The sequence below is a fragment of the Ascaphus truei genome, chromosome 5, assembly GCF_040206685.1.
Source record: "Ascaphus truei isolate aAscTru1 chromosome 5, aAscTru1.hap1, whole genome shotgun sequence".
In the NCBI taxonomy this organism is placed as follows: domain Eukaryota; kingdom Metazoa; phylum Chordata; class Amphibia; order Anura; family Ascaphidae; genus Ascaphus; species Ascaphus truei.
The window spans coordinates 36,191,347-36,211,811 of NC_134487.1; positions in this window are offsets into that span (position 1 = coordinate 36,191,347).

Genomic DNA, 20,465 nt, shown 5'->3' on the forward strand with positions numbered 1-20,465 from the left:
CCCAGCGGGCGCCCCCCCAGCCCGCGGCGGCATGAAGCTCGTGGGGGGGGCAGGCCGACATCCCCCCCACCTCAAGCGGCGGCTGCGCCATCATGAAGCTAGCTGGCGCATGGGAGGCACGTGGTGAGGGCCGAGGCCCCCCCCCCCGCACGCCAACCGGGCTGCAAAAGTGGGGACCTCCCGCCCGGGCAGCGATCGGTGGATCGAGGGGAAGGGGACAGGAGCAGGAGCAGGGGACAGGAGGAGGGGAAGGGGACAGGAGCAGGGGACAGGAGAGCTGCCGCGGTGGGGAGTAGGGAGCCATGTGGGGACCAGGGGGAGCAGAGGGGCCACAGCATGGCGAGTACTTAACCTCCAACAGATGTCCGGGCAGAAAGAATGGCCGCTCGTTGGGGGCGGGCTCATATAGAGCCTGGCCGCACGCCCACAAAGCCTGGAAGCGCGCGCCAATCAGCTGTCAGGTAGGGGGAGTTTTTTTTTTTAACGCGAGCAGGGAAAATTTCAGCGCGAGCAGGGAAATTTAAAAAAAAATACACGTGTGCTGCTTGGGCCAATATTTACTCGCCCGGGGGTTAAATCCACACGCCCCGGGCGTGTAAATGTATAGGATTGTCGAACACTGTATATATATATATATATATATATATATATATATATATATATATATATATATATGCAAATACAACTGTATGCTCATCTGCATGTCTTAGGCAGGTCTGCAGACATGCAGATGAGCATACAGTTGTATTTGCATATTTGCTTTCCTGTGGAGGGTTTTTGTCACTTTTTTTACTCACCATAACTTAACTCAGTATTATTATATATATATAGATAGATATAAAATCTTTTTTTTGGTTAAACTCTTCTTTTTTTATTCTTTTTTTTTCTTTTATACATGTAACACCTCTACCCCCGGCCAATAGCAGCAATGATCTTCCCACAGCTTCTAAGGGAGCTTCAATACACATGTATACAGATGACACAATCTTATATGCACACAGCCCTAACCTCTCTGACCTTGGACACGTACTTCAATCTGACATTTTGAGACTTTAAAATTGGATTTCCCAAAACAAACTGTTTTTAAACACTGACAAGACTGTAACAATGGTATTTGGGACCAAGGCTAAATTTTTAAAGAATCAAATGAATGAGCTTCAGATCAGAACCAAAGCTAATACCACCCTAGCCCGGAACTAGTTTTAAATACTTGGGCATATCATTTGACTCTTATTTAACATTTGGGTTGCACATTGATACCCTGACATCCAAAACTTATGCCAAACTAGATGTACTTTATAGGAATAAATCCTCCCTGCCTCTGCTGGTCAGAAAGCGTATCGCACAGCAGATGCTAATGCCAATTATAGACTATGGGGACATAGTATATGGCTCGGCACCCCAAACCCACCTTAGCAAACTTGACACCCTCTACAATTCAATATGCTGTTTTGTCCTCCAATGCAACTACAACACACATCACTGTGAAATGCTCAAATAACTAGATTGGCCATCATTTGAGTCTAGGTACAAAGTTCATCCTGTCTTGCCTGCAAATACTGTACTTTCTGGGCAGGCTACCCGTCTACCTGGACAAGCTCCTCACCCTTACCACATGCAGCACTTATCATCTGAGATCTGACTCCAAAAGACTGTTCATGGTCCCAAAGCTCAACAAAGTATCCGGCCGCTCCTCCTTCTCTTACCGTGCACCTCACAACTGGAATAATCTACTGGAGACTCTCACATCCGCCACCAGTCTAAGTTCTTTCAAAACTAAAGCTGTCTCACATTTTAATCTGGTCTGTAACTGTTACATACGCCTATAACATATATTATCTCTTACTATGCATACAATGTCTTGTATATAATTGTAGCACTGTTTCCCCTCCCTTCCCCCCCCCCCCCCCTCCATCTGTGAGATTACACAGCCTATGCTACCTGGTGTGGGGTGCAATACCTGTTTGGAGCAGGAGAGCTGAGCTGATCTGCAGTAGTGTGGAGATCAGGACATGCTTAGATTCTTTCTCTGGTTCTTTATCTTTGGTGTTCAGTGCCTCCAGCCGTAGTGGGTTCCAGGGTATCCAGAAATCAGCCCCCACTCCTGCACTCTTTCCCCCGCAGCCCAAGGACTGACATTCAGACTGGGGTATATTGGCACAGGATCTTTATTGGGTGGCACTCACTGAAGTTCTTCCTCACAGCGGTGCATGGTCTCAGATGTTCCATTCCTCTGGATGGTGAAGGCCCTGACCTTACAGGCCTCTGTGGCTGAGCCTGATGTTCCCCCAACTCAGAGGCTGGGGGTGAGCACGCTCATCCTGCCATAGGAGAGACTGATAGCTCTTTTCTTCCTCTCTTTACTGGAGCAGGAAGCAGACTCAATAAGTTTTGGCTCTACCTCCTCCTCAGGAAGCAGGGGTGGGCTCATGAACTGTATCTATCCCTGTTAGGCTGTACACAGGCCATGAGTCATCACCGCACTCCTGTCCATCAAAGGAGGAGCACAAGGGGGGGGTCAAGAGCCCACAGATTTAACCTGTTACTGCCTGCAGCTAACAGGACTTACATAACAGGGATAAAAGGGGGAAAGGAAGGTATAATGGGACATATACCCTGTTACATAATGTATAACGCTGCTCACTTAATGCAACCATGTATTTGTAACTATGTATTGTCATCATAACTCTGTGCCCAGGACATACATGAAAACGAGAGTTAACTCTCAATGTATTACTTCCTGTATAGCAGTGTTTTTGAACCAGGGTTGCTAGGAACCCTTGAGTTCCCCGGGCATCCCTAAAGGGTTCCCTGCAATTTTCTGGTCATTTGAAAATTGTATCAAATACAGAACAATTTACAATGCATCTGATCTCAGACTCGCTATTAGAGAGGGCTGGGGGTTCCTCAGAATTTCACTTAGGGTTCCTTAACCAAAAAAAAGTTGGAAACCACTGCTCTGGTTGGTTGTTCCAGTCATGAAGTGCACGGTAAGTACTGAAGCACTCATTTATTCTGCACTATCGCAACTGGACTAACAGCTATTTCTATTTAATTCATAAAATAGGAATGCAACCGAGCAGAAAATTGTGTCCAGGACACTGTGAGGTCATCAGTGACATCAGAATGGGAGGATGTGGCTAAGTTGCAGCTGTTGCCATTTGCCTGGTGTAGTCATCACTCATTGATCAAAATGCTGTCTGACTTTAGACAGTATTGTGAGGTCACGTGAGCTCATCTAAACTTCATAATACACTGAATGTTGGTGAGCTATAAATGCTGAAGCCAAGAGGAGTTATCATTCATTCATCAGCCTGGAGCAAAGGAGGAGGAGGAGCGCTTTAACAGCATCAATAACATCCTGGTGAGCAATGAGGCAGAGAGAGATGTGAGTGCAGTTTATTCAAACAAGGGCCAATTTGGACAAGTGATGGAACGAGAAAGAGGGTTGTGCACGCACTCAGACATTTAGGTGATAGTGGGGTACTTAGCTGCCGGTTCTGGGGAGCTCCTGAAGTCCCCAAAATGGTCCAGTAGAGTATTACTGCCAAAACGTTGGATTTCTTGGCACATTAAACCCTTTTCACTGCTGATTAAGACCGTGTGCCTGCTTCTTCTTCTCTACTGGACAAGCGATGGAACACCAGTCCACATGTTGCATTTCAGATAGTTATTGAATTGGCTGAATATTCTCCTTAAAAGCAGCAATTTCCCTGTGAGAGTCAAGAGTTAACTCTCTGTTCAGGCACAGGATGACACCCTAGTGTCAGGTCTTCTAAGCTATTTCAAGTAATCTGATTGCAAGGGGTTTAAAAGGCAGTGAGCAACCTGCCAGAACTGAGTCTTTCCCCAACTTGCAAGGATGCAGGTTGGAACGGTTCCTGGGCTTGACCAGACACAAGAAGTGTCTGAAGTGTCTGAAGAAGTGTCTTCCAGCAACGGAAGTTGAACAAGCATGCAAGGACACAGGGTTTGTCTGCTAAGGAAGCAGGGCTGACCTATCTGCAATGTGTAACAGTTCCCAAAGGGATTACCTGGAAACTCCTGAGACGGATTCACAGCACCTCCGATAAGAACTTATGTTGATTACAGATGTACTGTATTATGCTATGACTTGTTTGAACTGGTAATTAGCTTAGCTAACCAGTCGGTTAGTCAGGGACTGTTCTGTGTAGTCAGTCTCCCTAACGTGGAGTAGGCTTTTCTGTTTATGGTTTTGTTTTGCCTTAAAGGGACAGTGTACCTAACTTTCTGTCTACTTGTGTGGAAAATAAACCACCAAAATGATTGTTTCAGCACAAGTGCCCACAAAGCTGCTCCATCACATTCCCCCGCAATCAAATGGGTTTGTTTTGGAGTCCAGCCATCTTCCTCCACACACAGTTCAAAGCCCCCCCCCCCCCACCCCTCACACCTGCGTCCTTCCTGAAGATGCCCCTGACCGGGGCCTGCGAGAGTGCCCGGCTGAAAACATAGGGCCTGTGAGAGAGTGCCCGTTTGAAAACATGGGGCATGTGAGAGAGTGCCCATCCGCTAACAACCTGTGTGTCAGGAATGCTCCTGGATGATGTCACAGACCCTTATAAAGTTTATATGTGAATAAAACCAGACATCTGGTAACTCTACTCTGGTGCAAGCAAGCACTCGAGAAAACAGGTGTGGAAGGAGACGCTAACAGAACAGGCAGAATCTATAGAGAAGGATCTCGCTAGGATGAAGCTGCAGAGATGAGATGTTTTATTATTACAAATAAAAAAAAATGTGTGAACAACTTTCTATTAGGAAGCGGGAGAGATTGGGCCCATCCCTAGGTCATGTGCTGACAGGCAAGCCCTATTAAGGACCCCCCCCCTAGGTAGGAAGCAGGGGTCTTCAGAGCTGAACCACATTCATTTTGATGTCCCATCACATGGGCCAATAGGAAGCCGTGACATCATAGGCGGCTTCCTATTGGCCCATGTGGCCAGCAGCTTTAAAGCAGCAGTCCAAGCTTAACGGGGGAAGGTGGAGTCCTTTCCTTTGACTTGAACTGCAAGATTTCGGTTGGCGGCCTTGTGTGAATGTGAATATATATATATATATATATATATATATATATATGTATGTGTATCTGTCTGTGTTTATGTATATGAGGCATGTATGTGTGTATGTATATAATACATGCATAGTATGTGTGGTGTTGCATGTATGATGTTGCATGTATGATGTGTGTAATAGGAACATACATAGCGTGCATGTTCATTCATGCGGTGTGCATCTGGTCTGCATCTGGTCTGCATCTGGTCTGCATGTATGGGTGCCTAATATGGGTACATATGTATATGATGTTTGTATCTGATACAGTAAGGCAGTGATTTTCAACCGGGGTCCACGGCCTCCGGAGGGGTGGTGGGGGGAGAGCCGGGGCAACAGTTGTCCCAGGCCTAATGGCACCCCCACATAGCAGTGACCCAGCAGCTCCCGAGCTCAGCAACAGCCCAGTCACTGCTATCCTTCTCTCTGCCTGCTCCGGTCGCCGCGCACTCTCTGAGGGGGGGACATATTCCACGTGCTTCACTCCTGAACGGGTCCGGACAAGAGGTCAGAGTTTACCCAGGGCATCCTTTGCAGATTTATTCCCAGTTAGTGCAACAGCGACATGCGAGGCAATGCCCCCTCTGATAATAAAAGGAGTAAGCATCATATAAACTTCCTCTTACTACAATTGCTCTGTAAATGTAACTGTAGTGTGTGTGTGGGAGTGTGTGTGTGTAAGTGGGAGAGTGTGTGTGTGTAAGTGGGAGAATGTATGTGTGTGTGTGTGTGTGTGTGTGTGTGTGTGTGTGTGTGTGTGTGTGTGTGTGTGTGTGTGTGTGTGTGTGTGTGTGTGTGTGTGTGTGTGTGTGTGCGCAAGGGGGAGAGTGTGAGGGGAAGAGGGTGCATAAGGGGGAGAGAGATGGGGAAATGGATGGGGGGGAAGAGACAGGGGGTGAGGGTTGGGGTTCCCTAGAATTTCAAAAACAAATTCTTGGGTTCCCTAACCAAAAAAAGTTGAAAACCACTGCTGTATAGGCTAGAGTGGTGTGCTTGTGTGCTTTCCAGTCTACAGGGAGTTAATCTCCCCTAGAGAAGCTAGCAGCAGCTGCAAACTAATTGAGCAGGCTGGATTCCTGATTGCATTGGGAGTTAAAAGTAAGGAAATGGCTTTCTCAGAGAGAGAATGCTTTTCCCCAGAGAAAGGGGGGAGAGAGAAAATGTTCTCCCCAGCTAATGAAGAGGCTGGCACCCCTTAGTCCCGCTGGACGGTGGTTGCGGAGTCTGCTGGGACTGAGTGGGTCTTAATCACAGGAAGAAGGAAGGATGCAAGACTGCGCTGAAGCAGGGATGTCCTATCCATATCATTGCAACTACAGAGAAGAGGGATTCTCTGAACTCTCGTAGGGACCAGCGGGAATTACCTGTAGCCCTTACAGTAACAGACCAAGAGCTAAGTGATATATGAATGTACCTAAGACTGTTCATATGGAGTGGATATGATAGGGCATGTTTTGGGCGGATAACCAGCTTAGCCGGCCACGTTAGAATGGGCTGGAGTATGTTTAGTTCGTTTTCCCTAGAGGGAATAGGTGTTGTTTTTATGATTTGTTTTGACTTAAAGGGACGTTGGGCCTGTTGGTGTATAATTTAACCCTGTAAATAAACCACGTGTAGAGAAATACAATGTTTCCGGTCTTATTCTGGGACTAAAAGATACTGCGACGTGATGTGGGCATCACAATAAATAAATAAAAGAGGGACCACACCAAAGTGTATCACTGTCTGCTAAAGTGATTGTGGTTGTGTGTGCATGTGACGCTCAGGGATAACCTTGTTTCTCAGGGTGCTGGACCTTCGTACAGGGCTGAGGTGTGGAGCAAGAAAAAGAGAAAAGGCGCAAGGAACTTTCTTTTAACTTTATTGAACATGCATTTCAGGGCAGCAACAGGACTGGTTTTAGGTAATACAATCACTTCTTGCTACAAGATAGACACTTCCCCCCCCCCCCCGTTTCCTCAACCATGAGTCTTGTAGACAGAGTAGCTTTTTTTCAAGCCTTTCCCTTGTTGCCAAAAGCAAAGCTGGAACCGTCTCCAACAATTCCTCAGCAACTCTTCCAGGTCTCCTCAATGAGCCTCGTATGAAGAACCCACTTCCTAATACGGCAGGCTGCTGGTTCAGGGTAGTGTCTATAGGGCCCCTATACTGGGAAACTTGCCCTAACTAGAAAACAAGAAAATGGTTGCATACCCCTAATGATAGGACTATAAATATATGTACAGGTTCCTCCTGGGATCTGAGGAAGAGGATTCAGGTCCCTTTATATTTAGAAGATTTCGCCTACCCCTGTTGCTGGGCAGGAAGAGAGAAGGACTTAACTACTGACTCATCGCCTAAAGGGTTGACTTTTCCAGCACATTCTGGAATACCATGAACTGGCCAATCACCATCCTAGGTGACTTGCAACATGAAGTAAGTAACATGGAATAAGTTACTTGAAATGAGTTACTTAACTGTATACTACAAATGTATTACTTCCTGGTAAAATATTTTATAAATAAATAAATAACTAGAGCCTGTAAGAGGATGTAACCCCTTACCTCCCTGTAGGGACCAGGACTTACTAACAAAATTCTAGTATACCCCAAGGGTGCTACATGCACATAAATACAAGCTCAATGTGATAAATATGGCAACTGTACTAATATAGGAACAAAAAAAACAACACATCAATCGAAACTCTATGGATTCTTAGGCCTGCTTCAATATTCCCCAAACTGGCCGATCTATGTGCAATAGAGCTCTTCAGAGAATTTTGGCTTAGGTCCCCAAGTCGTTTGATCAGAATACACCATGGTTGACTTGTTTTTCCAGTAATACACCCATCAATGCTCTATGTGCAATTTACTCAGTACTCACTTTAAGGTATTTATGGCGTTGCATATACAGTATATGACTGCATTACAAATGACAAAAACAAAGGATTTGAAGATACACATTACGTATTCCTGGTTTGTAACTTTTTTTATTAAAAACATAATCAGAGCTACATGAAGAGCAGATTGCATTTTACATGAAGCTGCAATATAAGATGCTAGATTTTCTTTTATGATATAAAATAAGTTATCTTTCTCACAGTCAATAAAGATTACTTAAATGTATAAAGGGTGAGCATTTCACTAGCTGTGCGGTTTCCTGTCATTGATGCTCAGGGTCACAATGATACTTACGTCCTTGGTGGTAGCTCACAGAAACTTCTCAGGGGATAGAGAGATTTGTTTCTAGCACTCAGAAGCAATCTTTGCTTAAGAGTTTTGCACAGATTAGAAACACTCGATGGCAAAACCACACCACACAGAGGCTCACTGAGCCTTATTCAACCTCTTCAATATCATCCAGGGAAGGATGAATCAACGCTTTAAACCTTTTTGCCTGGATTTAGAGAAAATAGAAGTCAGAGTGCATCATAAATAGAAAGCTACGCTTAAGCTTTCAAACGTGCAAATCCGTATTTATAGAAGTATAAAGTGAGAATTATGTTCCACAAGTACCGAGATTCCCCAAATGCTCCACAATGTTTTCTGCATCCAGCAAAAATTGTGGATTCCAATAGGGAATGATTGTTGGTATGTTTGCTGGTGTGTTTCAAGTGCCGCTACAGTAAGATTTCCATGAACAAATTATGTCACAGATGTTCGCCAACCCCCCCAGCAGCGCGATCGCGGCAGTGTCCCCAGTGCTGCAGACTTTTGGTTGTTCTGCCACTGCACTGGGGGCAGTGATTCTTACTACATCTGTATGTAAAGTGATGTGAGTTTGTTCATTGATACTGAACACTTAAATCAGCAAGCTATTGAATCATATGTGTTCCTTTGTTGTGACTCAGATTATTTAGGCCTTTGTCCCTCCAATTGAGAAAAGTATTCTGCATACTTCTCGGGACAAATAGTGGGTTATTTATGGTAGGGAGAAACTCATAGTTATGTTTGAGGATAGGCCAAGCCATTTTCTTGACTCTTTTCAAGCTATCATTATGTTTCTGTGAGGAATCGCCATCCTGGCGGCAGTAGACCGTCTCCTCACCTTAAAGACCCTTCCACGACGGACATCCAGGATGCGCAATCTTGTGGCCCAGTTACGCACGCGCGGATCTTGCGCGGTCTCTCTGCCCGCAGGTTCTGACTACGCCCCCTGCTCCGGCGCGCGCGACGGGTGCGCTCGTCCAACCTCCCTGCTGACGCGCGTTCCAAGCTCCGCCCCCGCTCTGATCATGGACAGGACCGGCGTGGGAGTGACGCGCGTTCTAGGCTCCGCCCCTGACCTCTGTGACGCGTGCAGGTCATCGCGCGATCGGTCCCGCCTCCATTACTGATCAGGCTGCATCATAAGGCACACCTGTTTGCAGCCTATTGGATTTCACTTCCTGGTTCTGCCCTGGCTTTCCATTGGAGGGTCTTCCTATACATGCCTTCCTGCTTCTGACTCTTATTGCTGAGCATAGTCTAGTGTGACGCCGTGCCTTGCTGCATTCTTGTCCTGTGACCTTGCCTTGCCTGTTAACCTCTTGTTGCCTGACCCTGCTTCTCTATTTGGACTCCGCATCTCTCCTATCCTGAACCTGGATACGTACCCCGACTATCCGCTACTCTCCAATCCTGAACATGGCTACGCACCCCGACGATCCGCAACACTCCACTCCTGACTCGACAAGTACCCTCAACTATTCTCACATTTCTAATCCTGACATGGCTTGCACGACCAATCTACATCCTAGGTGCGCCCGCGTGGCTGTGGGTTGGCGTTAATCAATTCCCTACCTCAGCACCGCTGTCGCGCTTCGTTTGTGGTGAGCTACGCGTTACAGTTTCTTAATAGGGAATTGCTTTTAATCAATGGTGGGAGATTTTTACAAATCGTGGGAATAATGTACTGTGACAAGAAAGTAATCATTCGACAGATCTCAGTTGCTATATCCGAGAACAAATCTTTCTCCTTATCCAATCCCCTATATGTCTTTGTATGCAAGCCAAATGGTAAATTCTAATGTCTGGAAGCTTTACTAGTGATATTCTATGCCTTTTGCCTTTCTAAAGGAAATCTGAAACGCTCTTATTAAGAGCCGTAATATCCTTATGTTTAATAAGAATAGTGAGCAATTATAATAGATATAGGATTATATAGCAAAGCTACCTATTTTGATGATGAAAGCTCTACCTGCGAGAGAAAGTGGGAGTTTTTTTCCAACATTCAAGTTCCTCTATGATTATTTTATTTTTTTACCTTGGTGGTGAAATATTCTGTGTAGAGGTTAGTTATATATTTGCTTGCCCACTTTAAAGAAATAGCTTTAAAGAAATATCGTTATAGAAATATCGTTCCTCCCATCAACTTTACCTCTTTGTGCACATACAGGGCTTTTGTCTTACAGTGGTGTGTCATGGGAGAGGGGGTTTGGCCCGGTATTAAAGGGGTTACACCCCATTTGGCCACCCCCTGCTCTCACTTGGGAAGCAAGGGGTTAACTGGACTGCGGTCCAGTAATGTGTTTTTACCCTGCTTCAGAATCCAACTGTATATTCCCCTGTAAAAATGTATTGTTTCTGTTCCAGTGTTTGCACCAACACATACACTGGGAGTGATGTGGGAGGGGAAGGGTTAAGGTTAACTTAGTGTTTATAGCCCTTTGTTCCAGGTTCCCGCCTTTTCAGGCTCCATTTTGCAGCCTTCCATAGGTCGCCATTGCAGCTCTATGCATTCCAATGGCAGATCTGGCGATTTTGGACCTGTTTCCAGCGAAGACCAGCAGGTGGCGTCCGAGAGGAGGAGCGGCAGTTTCCCATTGTAAGTCAATGGGGCCATTGTCTTCAATGGGGATTCCTCGACGCCGACCTCCAGGAACAGGTTGGCAGCCATCCAAACCGCAGACCGCAAAAGCGGATACAATGTCTTTGAAAAGAGCTTCTATCACTAAGTTCAAGTTCAACGGCGATTGGCGTGGGAACCTTAGGTTCTAGGGCACCTAGAAATAAAATTATTTTTGCCCCTAGCTCCTAGGCATCCCCACACACGACCCCCATCGGGTCCGGGAATGAGGGACCCCCGTAAAGGGTCGCACTCATGAAGCGGGTCGCGTCATTGACTCTAATGGCGGAGCGGAGGTCCCATTGAATCCAATGGCGGCACTCGCCCATGCATTGCCCATGGCGGCGCCGACCATTGATTCCACCTCACCTCAGGTGAGGTGGCAAGGAGAGATTGGGTGCAGGTAATTGTTCTCCAATGGCCTACACTCAATAATAAGGTATAGACTGGAAATTGCATATAAACCAGTGTCCAGCCTATACTCAGTTGTTCTTCGTGTCTTTTCGTGATGTCTACATCTGAACCTGTATTGTGGAAGAAATTGCCAATCCTGTATCCTGATTGCTTTCTTGTCCAACCCTAAGTAAGTGTATATTTTGCCTGTTATTTGTATATCTTGTGTGTTCCCCTTCTTTAAGGAATAAACTTTAATTTAGCATATCTAAGTCGTGTTCAATTCAACCCAGAGATATTTTTGGTAGTGTATATTATAGGCCTCTCACAAGTTCCCGTGACACAGTGAGAAAAAGTTTATGAACCATTTAGGATTTTCACATACAGTATTTCAAATCTAAAATGTTATTAGATCTAAATCTGAGTTCTAATAATAGATAAAGATAACCTGATCAAACAAATTACCTAAAGACATGATACTTTTTCAACATTTATCTACAAATGATTCCACATTCAATATCCATGGGTGAAAAAGTATGTGAACCTTTAGATTCAGTACCTGGTGGCACCCCTTGAGCAGCAATGACTTCAACTAAGCGTTTCCTGTAACTGCTGGTCAATCTCTCACATCTGTTTTGAGGAGTTTTGGCCTATTCCTCCTTACAGAACTGCTTCAACTCAGTGATATTTGTGGTCTTTCTTGCATAGGCAGCTCGTTTCAGGCCCTGCCAAAACATTTCGATGGGGTTTAGGTCCGGACTTTGACTAGGCCATTCTAAAACGCGGAGTTTCTTTTTCTGCAGCCATTCTTTTGTAGATCTGCTTGTATGTTTAGGTTCAATGTCAAAGCATAACCCACTTTCGGTTAAGCTTCAGGCCATAGACGGATGGCCTGATATTCTACTCTAGAATCTTCTGATACAATGCAGAATTCATGGTTGTGTCAATGGTAGCGAGCCATCCAGGTTCTGAGACAGCAAAGTAGCCCCAAACCATCAAACTCCCACCACCATGCTTGACGGTTAGGATGAGGTTCTTCTGTTCAAACACAGTTTGTTGTTCGCCAAACATAACTTTTCTCATTGGGGCCAAAAAGTTCTACTCATAACTCGTCTGTCCAGAGAACATTGTTCCAGAAGTCTTGTGAATCATCTATGTGCTCTTTGGCGAACTTTAGACGGGCAGCAATATTCTTTTTAGAGAGCAATAGATTCCTCCTGGCTATCCTTCCATGCACACCATTCTTGCTCAGTATTTTTCTGATAGTTGAGCCATGAACACTCACATTAGCCAAGGCGAGCGTGGTCTACAGATCCTTGGATGTTACTCTGGGGTTCTTTGTGACTTCCTGGGTGATTTGCCGGTTTGTTCTTGGAGAGATTTTGTGAGGATGACCACTCCTGGGTAGAGTGACGGTGGTCTTGAACTTTCTCCATTTGCAGACTGCCGGATTGTATACAGCAGCAGGACTTTCATTGGTATCAGTAGCGGTATCGCGAGAGTTGTGCCTGCAGAGAGAATTTTATGTGGACGCGCACTCTAGACGCAGGTCCAGCATCACACGTGGACGCTAATCTGCACCTCTCCATGCTGCTTTGGCGTTTGTTTCCAACGGAGCTTCGGTGATATCTTGCGAGCGGTTACCATATCCTTCATGCCTATTTTTATTCTGAATTTTGTGAGTGGCTGTAATCTATGTATCTTTATTAAATTACCTTTACGTATTACGCTATGGGAGCCGTGCTGTCTTCTTTTGTTTTATAGTGATCGAGGAAGAGGGTTGTTCCTGAAGACTGGCTGACGGCAACTACCTGTAACTATTCACTCATCTTGGCATTTTCTACTATTGGATCTATCCTTGTGTGTCTGTTTATTTTTTTCCCTTCTTCTCCGTGTCTGATTTGTGGGTTTGTCAAAAAACACACACACACACACACACACACACACACACACACACACACACACACACACACACACACACACACACACACACACACACACACACACACACACACACACACACACACACACACACACACACACACACACACACACACACACCACCCCCCCCCCCAATAATACATATACACATAAAAAGGAACCTCTAAAATGTTTCCCAATTAATTTTAGAGGTTCCTTTTTATTCATCTATCTACGGAACAGCCCAGGAGAGAGGTCCGTCTGTTTTGCGGTGATGTCAGAATGTAACCACGTTGTGCGGGAGGACTGGTGATTCCCCAACAGATGGAAGACTCCATCAGATGCCGTGGACGCCGCTTACCTTTTATCCTGCATACACTGACTCTTGGGGATTCATTCTCTTTGGTGAGGGAGCAGCACCTCAATGTTTATCTGGGACGGTGTAACTTAGACTCTGTGGAACTTTACATGATTTTTTCATTTGAGGTTTTTCAATTGTTTTATTTTTTGTATTTACCCTTGACTCTGTCATTTGGAATGTTTTTAATTCTAGAAGTTTTATTGTTTGGTACATTTACCATCTCTAAGTAACATTTGGTCTTAGCACCGGAAGCTTTTTTCTACTGTTTTACAGGACATTTTTAATTTTATTTTTACCAACAGGTTTATTTTCGGTTGGGAAGCCTTATAGTATTTTCATTTTTGCATTATATCTCAAGGTGCAAACTTTTATATGGCCTTTCATAACTGCCTTTAAAGTTTCTAATCTCAAAAGTGGATCTCTGGAACCACCATAACAGAGACAGAGTATTACCTGGTGTGTTAGTGGTGTGCTGCATTCCTGCACTAAAGGGATTAATGTTCAGTATGGGGACTAGACTGTAAGACTGTAGGCTGTAAGAACGACAGCATGGAAGTAAATCTAAAGTGTAGCCAAACTTCTCAACTCGTTAGATGCCAAATACATGCTTTAGGTGTTAGATATAGACACTGGATACAAAGAACAGTAGAATCCCCATTCTGCAATGCACATGGGGAAAACACACACATTTAGAATGAGGTGAGAATGATATATGACGAATGCTTTTTTTTAAAGTATATAACACTAATGCTTTGGTAGAGATTCTTCCTCAGGGTGCTTGTCCTCATTACACCGAAGCAAGGTTATCCTATTAACCCTAATTGTGTGCTGTGCTTAAATAAAATTAAATCTAGTTTTGAGATACATCTTCGTGTCACTCTTCCATATGTTTAATGTCGAGAAACAAAAAGAACGATTGGTAGGGGTTCTGTAACTTCTATGTTAAGCAGATGAGCCAATAAACCTACCCCTATGATGTTTCATTGATACTATATTAAAATGCCTTTAGGGAGTATGCAGCAAGGAAAAGGATTGCCTAATATTTGTGAGAAACTGTACATAATACCGCACTCCTCCCTATAGAAGTTTGCTGCTGGTAAAAATATAGGCCTTACGTATAGAAAAACAAAAAGAATGATTCCTGCGCTCCTACCAATTAGGCTAAAATAAAATTATGATCTCATGAAAAAGGGTAATTTTGTTAAACCCTTAGGCCAAAGCATTTATAAGTCTGCAGGCCACGTCAAGGAATACCCGTATGCAGGTACCTACACTGAATATATGTAATAATTGTCCCATGGACAAGTGATAAAATGTGACAAAGCCCTGAAGGGGTTAAATAAAGCATATGCTTATGTGAGTAGTGCAAATAAAATCTGGCCACAGCCAGTATCATAGTTACCTTACTGTAGAGGTAAACTGTGGGTGCACAAATTCCCTGGTGTGAATATGATAAAACTTACACATATTGCTTTCTGTCAGCCTTATACATTCACCCACTCTTTAATGGAGGGCGATGTCCAGACTGACACTGGGGTGTATTTTTTAATGTTGACAGATATATTCCATCCACTTTCTTGCTAAAGATTCTCTGAAGTTTGTGTTCATGCTGTACAGTAAGTCCTCGTTTTACGAAGCTTCGCTTTACGACGAATGGCTTATCCGACGCTGTCCAATGCATCCCTATGGCCGGTTTTACGACGCCAAAATGGCTTATCCGACGCTCTTACGACGCTTTGCAAAGTTGCAACATTATGTCAATCAGAAAGCTGCAGTCAGGGAAATCATCCAGATCAGTCTGTGTGAAGGTTTTGTGGTATATTTATGCCTTTAAACATGTCTAACAGTTTTATTATACAGTTCTGGATTCAATAAATAGAATCTTTACATCATAATGTATGTGTGTGCAGCATAATCTTATTGTTTGAGTAAAATATTTTGTGTATTTTAGCATTAAAAATGCCTTCAGGAACGGAACGTTTCATTTAAACAGTGTTCCTATGGGAAAACGGGTTTCGCTTTACAACGTTTCGCTTTACAACGCCATTTTGAGTAACGCATTGCGTCGGATAACCGAGGACTGCCTGTATATAAGAAAGTTGTGAATCTCCACATTCGGACTCCTTCCCTGTCGCTTACCATTAGATTCAATTCAAATTGGTGCATGGTCAGAGATCAGCTCCAATTTGGGCTTGCGATGCCCAAGTAATAAAGAGTTGGCAACAAATATATAAACACACATTCAGCTAGCTCAAACTCCCACACCCACCACATCATGAATATATATATTTATGTCAAAAAGAGAGCTACTGAGTGTGGCAAATGTATACAACAAAAGACAGGGGTGCCCAATGCTACATCCAATTGACAAAACATATAAAGTAATAAGTATAAAGTTTAAATACTTCAATAATAATAATATTTACTTGGTTATTTAGTTAAACCCTTTGGCCAAAGCGTCATAAGCCTGCATACCACGTCAAGGTATAACCAAAATTAATGCAGGTACTACACTGTGAACCCTTCCATTTACCTCTGTATAAGGGGAAGCAACCATAGTACAGTAGATCATGTTCTTTGCAGCAGAGGTAAAAGGAAGGGTTCACAGTGTAGTGTAGGACCTGCATTAATTTTGGTTATACCTTGACGTGGTATGCAGGCTTATGTCGTTTAAACAAATATAAAAGTCTATTCTTGAGAAGTGGTTATGTACATGAGTAAGTTGTGTAATCACTTTCCCCTAGGTACAGGATCCCTAGGCACGTCTAGTGGATTCTATGGGAACCTACTATTTTTCTCCCCTTGTATACCTGTCCAACTTGTTTGTACTTTTTGAGATGTCCATGAACCGATCTTCTAATAAGGTGTACTTAAAAGGAACTTCACTATACCCTGGAAGAAGATGGCATTGTGTCCTTTTAGGGGCAAGTACAACAGATGAGTGCAATAAATCTTAAAATTGACTGAAACGAGTTTGCCCTCTGTATCCGTAGCTTTGGATAAGTCAATAGGAATATATATTTTTTTTTTCTGATCAGAGTTACTACTCCATCTTTCTTTTCATCTGCAGTGGAGAAAATACATTAATTTACCTAATCGCTTAAGTTGCTCACATTCTTGTATCTGTAGAGGGTTTCCTACAATAAAGCAATATCAGATGTGTTAGGGTTAACAGATTTTCAAATGTGTCAGGACCGTTTTCCTTTTACTGGTTAAGTTGAGGCCATTTGCGTTCCAAGTAATTATTTGCAATCTATTTGACACCTTAATATTTGCCCTCTTTAGGTAAATTGATTAAACACCTACAAAGGTAATATGAAGCCCCTTTGAAGATATTAACACATCTATAACAAACATTTGTGGTGTTCTATGTTATTGTTGCTTTAAAAATGTTGATCCCTTTACTGTTCATTGATCAAGTGTCTAGACGTTCGACCCCCGGTGCCCCTATGGGCATCCAGCATTCCAGCTCCCCAGATCTGGGTGTCTTGCTCCTGCATGGAGATGCTGCTGGTAAATTGGAAATCCCTGAGTGTTTCATTGGGGGCTGCACCCGTGCAGATCCCACACCCTTAAGGAACTTTTTTGCCACTACAGGGGATATAAATGCCTTCTCTCTGTTGTCCGGTAATATTTTCAGGGTAGCTGGATATGACGGCATACACTTCATATTTTGTGGAAGCGTTTGGTGCAGATGCTGCTAACTTATTTTCTCATTTGGGATACACTGCCACCAAAAAGAACTGAAAAATAAATATTTTCTTATTTGTTAATGTCAGACCTCAAATGCGGGTACGATTTTAAAGTTCAGCAGTTGTGCTGTCCTCACTGGACCAACTGTGGGTACTATTTAACCCACCTTAGCAAACTTCACACCCTCTACAATTCAATTTGTCGTTTCGTTCTCCAATGCAACTACAACACACATCACTGCGAAATGCTCAAAGAACTAGATTGGTCATCACTAGAGTCTAGGCGCAAAGTTCACCTTTCCTGTCTTGCCTTCAAATACTTTCTGGGCAAGCTACCCAGCTATCAGAACAAGCTCCTCACCTCTACCACATGCAGCACCTATCATCTGAGATCTGACTCCAAAAGACTGTTCATGGTCCCAAGGCTCAACAAAGTATCCGGCCGCTCCTCCTCTTACCGTGCACCCCAAAACTGGAACAACCTAACCTAACCTAACCTGGACTCTCACATCCACCACCAGTTTAAGTTCTTTCAAAACTAAGGCTGTCTCACATTTTAATCTGGTCTGTAACTGTTACATAAGCCTATAATATACATATTCTCTAACTGTGCATGCAATGTATTGTATATAATGTATACCTTGTTCATTTATGTAACTGTATTTGTAACCATGTATTATTTGTCATATTAACTATGCCCAGGACATACTTGAAAACGAGAGGTAACTCTCAATGTATTACTTCCTGGTGAAACATTTTAGAAATAAATAAATAAATCTTGTTTCTCCTAGATCGTTTTTCTAGGTCAACTATTTAGAACAGCATAGCAGTATTTTTCTCCATAAACTCTTCCAAGTGCGACTGGAACACGTAGTTCATCCACCACATCAATCAGCTGTTTCTATAATTCACCTAGCCTCTTCTTTTTTGAAGTTGTATAGTAGAAGAGATTGAAAAAAGACATGCGCCCATCAAGTTCAACCTATGCTAAATTTAGACGACAGATACTTTATCCTACAACCATACTTAGTCAGGGCCGCCAACAGGGGAAAAAAGTGTCTGGAAAAAAAATGGCCACCAGCCAAGTGTTCTGTGCACACTTGTAGAACATTGAAACATGAGAGCTGCGCGCACCTCCTTAGCGCGGGACTCGGGCAACAGCAGTGTGATTGTGGTGGAAGCCACAAGGCAGCTCCATCGCCATAGTTATGGAGATGGCGACAGGCGGTGATCTTCACGTTCTGGAAGAGGCTGTCTATGCTGGAGGAGAGCGGGGAGAGGAAACAGTCCACCCTACCATAGAAGAGCAGGAGGTAGTGAGGGGGGGGGGGGCACAAGAACCCTACAGGAGGAGATGGGGGGTGGGAGAGGGACCCTACAGGTGTTTTTGAGGGGGGGAGGGACCTTACAGGAGTTGGTGCGGGCAGAGAGAGGGACCCTACAGGAGTTGGTGAGGGCAGAGAGAGGGACCCTACAGGAGTTGGTGAGAGGGGGACGCTACAGGAGTTGGGGAGGGGGGAGAGGGACCCTACAGGAGTTGGAGAGGGGGGGAGAGTTGGAGAGACAACCCTCTGTTGTCTATCCTTCAACCAATTTTCAATCCAGGTGCATATATTATTACTGAGTGTGGAACTCATAGTTACATAGTAATAGTGTGGAACCGTATCAAACTCCTTTGCAAAATCCAAGTAGACCACATCGACTGCATTAACCTGGTCTAAATTCCTACTTACCTCCTCAAAGAAACAAATAAGGTTAGATGAAGTAACTTCCGTCTTAATATCTTTTATAGATTTATAGTAGAAAAAGGGGGAAGGGTCCTCAGGCGCGTTGTTCTGCTTGTGGCTCCAGGGCATATAAAACGTAGGAAATAAAAAGAGAGAGGGGGACCACAGTGAGAAAACAATTCAGTAAACATATATATCTCACTTCTTCATTCAGGGGGGTAGACAGTGAACATTCAATGTGGGAGGAGACACACTCACATCAGGTGTCTAATCTTGATTAGATGACTTCTCCTCTATAGGGGGTGGGATGGGTTGAGGGTGAGGGGATGCCTCCTGGTGTCTTGTGCTGGTGCGTTACTTTTCCACAACGTACCCCGTTGATACCAAGCTCTTTCCCATATTCATCTCCAGACCAGGAGCTCTGTGTGTGGGGGGAGGTCTGTGCAGGTTCTGTAGTAGATTTTCCTGTGGTACTGGAACGCCACAAGGTTCTGTTCTTCCTCATTTCTCGCACAATTTACAAATAGAAAAGGCTCCTGTGTGCTTCCTGCACCACTTTATAACTTCATCTTCTCTTTCCCGGAAGTGGATCGCACCCCCTATAGAGAAGTCATCTAATCAAGATTAGACACCTGATGTGAGTGTGTCTCCTCCCACATTGAATGTTCACTGTCTACCCCCCTGAATGAAGAAGTGAGATATATATGTTTACTGAATTGTTTTCTCACTGTGGTCCCCCTCTCTCTTTATTTCCTACGTTTTATATGCCCTGGAGCCACAAGCAGAACAACGCGCCTGAGGACCCTTCCCCCTTTTTCTACTGTACATCTATACAGAGGTTGGTGAATCACCTCTGAGAGACTCGGGCAGCGGAACTGCTTTGTGGAAAGGACTGAAGTTACATATTGAACAGTAGGATATTCCTTTTGGCGCAACTTCTCTATTTTCCCTAAAACTTTTATAGATTTATGTAGCTTATCAAATTTAGGCTCTAGTCGGCATCAATTCTTAGGCAAAGCGTTTGTGTATTTGAACAGGGCATACAGAGGCTATGGATTCTTCCTCTGCATCCTATGTGCTGAGCAGGTCATGTGTCCACCATGTTGACGTGGTACCTTTTCTTCTCTGCCATATCTAGCCTTTGACCTTTGGGAGCCATATGTTTCTGTTTATGTAAGAATGACTCCATGTAATGATATTTACAGCTTTCCGCTTACTGGTTTTTGACGGCAAATGAAACTAATCCCATTGGGCACACCAAATTCGAGGAGAAAGCGCGGTGCTCACGAAGCATCTTAGCCAGCTCTCTGGCGCCATACTGAAAATCTGCTCTAATGTTGTATAAAAGTATATCAGAAATGCAGCTTTTGCTATTTCCCAATATGTCTAAGTCCATCATATTTATTGTAATACCCATATTAAACACTTAAAAAAGGCTGCTTGAATTTAATTTTTCCCTTTAATATGTCATCATCCAATATCATCCACACAATG